Source organism: Zerene cesonia, chromosome 29 (genome assembly GCF_012273895.1).
Source record: "Zerene cesonia ecotype Mississippi chromosome 29, Zerene_cesonia_1.1, whole genome shotgun sequence".
NCBI lineage: Eukaryota > Metazoa > Arthropoda > Insecta > Lepidoptera > Pieridae > Zerene > Zerene cesonia.
This window is the reverse complement of record NC_052130.1, coordinates 5,984,703-5,992,303: the sequence shown is the minus strand read 5'-3', so window position 1 is coordinate 5,992,303 and position 7,601 is coordinate 5,984,703. Positions and strand designations below refer to the sequence as shown.

The following is a 7,601-nucleotide window of genomic DNA, read 5'->3' as shown; positions in this document are numbered from 1 at the left end:
AGGCATGGTATATATAAGAGTAATTAAGTAAGTATATAATATATATCAGATGCGTTTCGTTTCAAACAGAGATACGCTTTTTTGATTGCTTGATCGTTACAAATGTCGACTAGCTTTATTACTGAATTTTAATTAAAACATGCCTAATTAATGATGAGTATTTTTGTCACCTTAAATTAAATTCCATACGAGTAAATTTAAATGAAAATAATAAAAAGAAAAAATGATGTGTTTTGTTGGTAGCCCCATTGGATATAAAATATACCATAATTAGTAGTTCTCTACTAGTCATGCTTTTTCATTTGATACCCATACTGAGGGAGTTATGTGAAAATATTTAAATCTTTTACCGATGTTCATCAAATATAGCTAAGAAAACTCCTAGAGCTAGAGCTAACATACCACAAACAGGTACACACACACACAGATACACAAAACCTTTCCAACACTTTCTTACCATGCATAAGATTTGTTCCCACAATATACATTCTTCATTATACTAAGAACTCTTAGTATTGGTTGAAATAAGCACCTAAGTTTATACTTACATAAAACAACTAAGTTTAGTTAAAGCATAATGTTCGCTGACTATTAACGTAACAGTAATAGATAGTTCCGTTCAAGTAGAAAATATATTTAGCCTTGTATACGCAGTGACAGCTTGAAAAGTTATAAAGTTACAAGATAAGTTGGCCACGTCAGCGAAAATAATAGTGGCTAGTGGCTACCGAAGATCGCTAGCTAGCAGGGTCGCGCAATCGATAGGACGTTGACCTCGGCGTAACGAGTTATTGAGTCTCCCGGTAGGGCTGCCACCGGCAAGCTTTATGGCTGAAAAGAAATAGCTTTTATTTATGGTAACAAATACGAACGTAACATGGTTTTATGTAAATTTTAAACCGAAAATATGTTTTGTAGGAAAGTGAGGTAGTGGAAATGTAAAATTTTAGAGCTTTCTTCCATTTGTTGTTACGTACAAAATTAAGTTTCTTTTTAATCTGACCTTGTCATTGAATATAACGTGCAGTAATGAGATTTAAATTAATAAAAATCTCGCATCAAACCAACATAGTTACTAAATAAATATATTGTAATACAAATTTATTTTTTCTGTTTTAAAAAAATGTTTAACGATAACCCTGTATCCGAGCGTCGTCGCCAAGCGCCCTACTGTGATACAAGTGGACGGCGCGATGGAAAACCTTTTTTATCTACTATCTACTTGGATACTGAAAGTTTTTAGATAGATATATTGCAAAGGAATATTTAAAGGCGCCCATCATGAAATTTTCGCATACCATGTTAATGCGATAAAATAAAAATCGAGCCCCTCACCATCATAGTTGAGAAAGTCTCACAAAAATTTACTTATACAGTATTCATTCCATTTTTACCCTTTGGGTGCGAAACACAAGAAATCAACTACATTATAGAGTATCAAATATCAAATCACTAATAAAATATCAAATTCACTAATAAAATAATCGTATCAATAGAAATAATCATGTTACATACATGATTGTAATTAAATGTATTCATTTTAAAAACTTACTATGTACGTACATAATTAGACAAGACAGTATAAGGTTACTACGATCGTTATAATTCGTTGTGCACGCAATAGTGCTAGTAATATTCTCGGAAAGACGACTTGAAGCAGTTAAGCCGATAAGAGCAGTCTTCAGCGTTAATTAAATAGATATCGTTATGCCGCAAATCTGAGAATTGGCATTCAGAGACGTGGGATCTTTTATCGGTCCGTTTTAAATGGAATTTTCATATCGGATATTTGATATTTGTTGAATAGTTGGCTTATATTGGATGAGGGAATGGCTGATCTCTTGATTTATGATATGAAAGTATTGAAGAATGAAGACCTCGATTTATAGACACTAACTAGGTTTGTCTGTTCTTTAGCATTAGGTATTCTTATATTTTATCTCGGCTTAAAGTAGACATGTCGCCAAAGAGGGATGTTAGTTCACTGAGTATTCAATAAATAAACTATCGTGATTGATTGAATGGGCTCACATGTTTAGTAATTTATATTTAAGTCTATCGTGGTGGTATAAGGTATAAGGCTGCTTGCAATTTTACAATGTGGTCGCTTTATGGCACCGGGTTTGCTGGGGACACGGGAAACTAAAATATAATTACATTAATTAATTGATAGGAAATGAATGTTGGATTATCGGTACATTTCCTTTTACAATATTCCATATTCGACATCTACAAAAGATATAATCTTGATTGAAATCGTAATGTTTTATCGGAACTGCGTTTGTGCATTAGCGGGTCACGATAGCCTTGTGCGGAACGATTGCAACAAAAATGTACTTTGGCTTATTGTTATATTTAAATGAGGCATATTAAAGTAGGTACTGTATTCCATTATTCGCTTTGAAATTTATGTAAACTTGCTGCTGGGACGTAATTCCTGAATTAGTTTCGTCAAGTTTTGCTTTCGATAGCGCTACCTTGAGAGTTTCGTACCCTCGCCTGTGTATTGGTTTATCACATAGCTATGTAATTTACTTCGCCTTCGACCGAAGGTGACCAAGTAACAGGTGCGGTTATTGCGTAAATAATTGTTTATTATAATAATGATCAATGAGGACGGTCGTTCATGCGAATGGAAAAATGTATTCGCTTTATTTACTATGTCGAAATTTAGCTGCAACGACCGATTCTGTCGATACAATTCGAACAATAAGGAGAAAGAAAACTGCGTCCAAACTAGCGCGGATTACTTAACAATAAACGACAAAGAAACAATAATAATTGAAGTTGAAAGTCTGCAATAATTATTATTACTATTGGCAAATACAGTTGTCGCAAAACGCGAGTCTCGCCTACATCGCGGCCGGGTTTCGATCAATGGGCGCCTTTCAATTAAAACTTCAGCCCCGCGGCGCGCGCCATTGCATTGTTCTGCGGTTTTGCTTTTTGCGAATTCACAAACGCGAAGAACTGTCGACGTCTTCCTGTAGTCGACTTTAGCAAGGGGTTTGTTTGATTTGTGAGTTTGGTATTTGTAAGGTGGGCATCATGAACGTAGTGTGTGGGTTATTCATACCAGTGTTGGTATGTATTGATTGATACGTTGAGGATAGTTGATACTCGGTAGCACAAACCATATAATATTCAAATGAAAAGTCTGTCAAGCCATTAAGCGTTCAAAGTCGTTCATTTTTGTAATGTTTACACATCTTTTATATGAATGTTATACTTGAATCATCACGATATATGAAAAAAAAATAAACGTTCGCATTTTAAAGCTTTGCCGGCAACAATAAATTGTTATTTCAGCTGTAAATAAAAACATAAAAAGCACGTATGCAATTATGTTATACGTGATGCAATTTGAGTTCAAAACGTGCAGCAGTTTGGTGCGTGTGTGTGTTGTGTGTGTGTGCGACCCGCGAGCGAAATATAAGTAGGTCAACAGTTAGCCGAGTTGATGGAGGGGGCTCGATGTTTCCGTGTTTTTTTTTCTCTCTCTTTTGTTGCATTTCTCTTGGATTGCTCGCGAACTACTAGGATGTGTACAAAATGAAATATTTATCGATACTGTTTCGTAATTGAGTTTCATTTTTCGTTTCGTGTAAAGTTACTGAGTATGTGGCTTTTTGTTTTCTATATAGATGCTTTATGTACCTGTATAATGTTAAAAATAAATAAATGTCTGAAGACTGGAACACTGGAATTCAGTAGAATTAAATAACTAAGTTATTTATAAGTGAGTAAGTTGGTTGTCGGTCCTGGAAACTTTATTGTTAACTTTCTGCGTACGTAACACGAGTAAATGAAATAAATGAAACGCGACGGACGAATTATTTCAATTTATTTGACGTGCTCATTCTGTTCGATTACGACGCGTGTCGTGTATTTCGTCAAAGCTATTATTATTGTGTATAAAATATAAATACCCGCGCGCCGTGACCCTCGGGCCTCGGGCTATTCAATTTATATTTTGTTTGTTATAATAACTATAGAAAAAGTTCAGTGCCAAGGGCGTTTGACAAAAGAAATATCGATTGCGTATATATTCACTCTGGGTAATGATAGTTGAATACAAAAATGTGTGTCCGAAATTAGGTCTTTTATGAGTACCTACCTATGTCAGACAGATAACTATTTACTCTGCCTGAAAACATTTCACATTCACGATGTAAGCACATAAAAATGTCATAAATAATTTCTCAATAAGTCCTAGGACATATTTCTGTCGTTACATTTTAATGAGTAGGCACGTATATCTACCTCGTTAGTCAGACACCGGCGATTGGTGAGTCAGGGCTAAGCCGCTCGAGGCATATAATCATACGGCGGCAAAACTTACATAAACCATTAACTGCACGTTTTATACTTTATTATTCTATAAATAAATAACATGTAAGTATTCAATGACATTACACTCACTAGATACGTTCTTTGTTACAGGTGTCGCGTTGTGATCGTGTACCTCGACGGCAGCCGTGTGTCAGTGTGTGCCAAGTGCAGTGTAAACTAGTGTAGTGACGGTGGGTGTGCGTCTGTGTGCGTGCGCGTGTGCGTGTGCGTGTGCGCGCGCGTCCCGAGCGGCGCCGGCGCCGGACAAGTCGATGCCGGTGCGCCGATGGATCGGTGATCTCGGTTCGATTACGTCACAACAACGTTGGTATGTATGTAATAGTGTTTATTGAATAATTAACCATGTAGCCTGTAGGTGCGCTTTGTATCTGTTTTCGGAATATTATCTACAAGAGCGGTGGTGAAATGCTGCTTTTAAAGTTAATGAGATCTATGCGGATGACAATGTGGATGGCGAATTATTTTTAGTTCATCTGAAGGCTAAAAGAGAATGAGGATTCTTTTCCTACGTGCTTAGTACCTAATACGCATAAGTAATTAAAAGGAAATAAACCTACAAATATAGGTATACCCTTTTCTGTAGAAATGTTTAATCCACGCGGTACACACGCGTGTTCGAGCATTTCTCATGCTAAATGCCTTTTTATTAATAAGTTGATAAATTAAAGTTAGTTACATACCTACGTATACTTTAATTATGAATGATGGAAAACACTTTATGACAAGAAATTTTCAGAAATAGTTTATACTTATAATTAATTGATGATGATACACATTTATGTATATGTCTAATTGTCCGCCCTTGGTCCTTTTATAACATGTAGATAGAAATATTTTTTTTATATTGGGTCCACTAGTTACTGTGAGTAATGCGTTCAAACAAAAAACTCTTCAGCTTTGTATTATTAAAATAGCTTCTAATAAAGCCCGCTTTTCGATAAATTTCGATAAAATCGAATTTGGTCAAACATCTACATACGCATGCTCTTGCATCTTATTTGTTACTTATCTTCGATGGACACGCATCCTCGATAAACATTCACAACAATTAGCTGCAAACCTAACAATGAGCCGTACCGTTCACACGTTTGTGTATCACTATTACTTATTCAGGCCCTCTTTAAACTTCAACATATTTACGCTTTACAACAATTTACCTTTTACGTATAAAGTATAAACTATCACCTACGTGCCAAACTAGATGGTAATTAGGTACTATGTTACGAGCATGACCCACATAACTAATGCATTATCACACACGTATTAACAATAATCTATACAAACGTCGCCGCTCCCGCTAATCTCGCTTAAATAACTGTGTCAAGAATTGTGCAGCGCCTCGAAATTGAATTCTGTTCGTGTGATGCTTGAAACGGCCGGTGGGTAGAATCTTGTCGCAATAGTGAATACTCGATTGGTCAGTGTGTTGTGTGCACTTGGGATTCCTCGGGGAAATCTTAACGGTGCAAGCGAAATGCGGACGTAAGTTTGGCGGAACGTTGCACCTTCTGCCAGCCGGGTTGTACTTTCAAGACTTTGTGTCCGTTTTGGACGCATTTTATAGGGATAGAGTTTGTGTTTAGTGGGGAAATCGAAATTGATACGCAAAATGCGGAATTTTCTAGTGTAGTACATTTAACTGCAAAGGATGTTTTGATGTGGCTAAATCGATTGAAATGAAAAGAAATATGATGTCGTTCAATAGAAATTATCGAAACTTCAAAGAAACCATGATACTAAGCAAAACTATTAATAACTTTAAAGCGATTCTAATTGATACAAAGCCTAAATAGTATCTACCGGTGTGGTTTTATGAACAGTTTAATCATTCCTCAATGATTAAAGTTAAAAATAACAACTGATTTAATAATTAAACAGTTGTTGCAACAGCACGACTTTAAAATTGAAATAGAAATAAAATTAATGTATTTTCATTATGTTCTCTGATTATTGTTTGTTGGACATATAATAATCGCGTAGTTATTACCGCACTCGATGATTTATTTATACGTGAATTTACCGCTTAGCAACGCGTGAATAGCTTCGACACGACGATGCTTGAATGTTTGTTAGCTTTATTACGTGTATAGCGAAAAATTACTGTATTGGGCCGTTTGTTTATCATTGTATGACTCTAATGTCTTTTATATCTCTGTCAATGCATATCGGTATTCATTGATTGTGCTTTCGCTCGGCCACTTTCTTCCGTTGTAGAAAGCAATAACAATCCGAAATCGCAGTTTATAAAGCAATCCCTTGCTTTCCTTATTCGTTAAAATATAGTAGCATAACGAAGCAAGTGCATAATCAGCCCATTATAGGAAGTGTCAGTTGATACTTACATTCAGTTGGTATTAAATCATTCTAGAATTTTGAACTGTAGTTTTGAGTATGGGTTGTCATAGCAACTTACACTAGATCTACGTAGGTGTTGCTATGTGTGAAATTTCTTAATAAGGTGATAAATCCTTATTGCAGTGTTGCCAAGGATTATAATCTCTCAGGTCGATATTGTAGAGCATTATGTGAATAATCAATTTATCTATGGCAGGTTGCAGGATGTTACAATAGAACTAGATGGTGTAAAAACCACTGTACGCCACAACAATCACCTTTTGTACCGCTTCTGTGTAATAACAGACGGAATAAATTAAATATTTATAATATGTGTAATAGAATTACAAGGCTAGTTAAAAATAAATTGAAACGAACACATTTTTTTAATTATAATTAAAAATAGACCAGTTTTGACTTCCCACAACTGTGAGAAAAAGTAGCGTCTGTTTTACACGGCTGGTAAGCTCCGTAATGGAAGACAATAATCCATAAAATTATTATTTTTTTTGACCATTATTTGTTGCATTTTTAAAAGTACCTTAGTAAATCATGTCTCTACAATATACCAGAGGTCAAAGGTCACGAATATAGTTGTATGCAAAGATCTCCTTTCCCTTGTTTAAAGTGATATACGAGGTCAATACCTATGGAATATAATATTATGTTATTTTGTAGTGCTTGAAATCATTCAAACTATTTACAGAATTACGAAGATGGTGAACGCTATTGATTTTTCGCGGCTATTCTTTTTCTTCTAAAATATTGTCGTATTTTATAAAAAATGCCATCAGTTAGAATTTAGAAAACTTGAAGTTATTCGCGGTATAAAGTAGCCTATATAACGAAAAGTCTAAATTCCTTACTATCTTCAGACACAAAAAACATGATGAAATGTCTGTCGTGATATAAAT

The 7,601-nt window shown here is 35.1% G+C and overlaps 1 protein-coding gene across 3 annotated transcripts in view; it reads left to right on the top strand.

The window, feature by feature from the left end:
* LOC119837752 (C-terminal-binding protein) overlaps window positions 1-7,601 on the top strand; it is a 92,153-nt gene that overhangs the window by 64,005 nt on the left and 20,547 nt on the right. For all 3 annotated transcript variants that reach the window (XM_038363487.1, XM_038363485.1, XM_038363486.1), the window contains one exon: window positions 4,444-4,660. The gene's annotated coding sequence lies outside the window, so the exon portion shown is untranslated. The remainder of the gene's footprint in view (window positions 1-4,443; window positions 4,661-7,601) is intronic.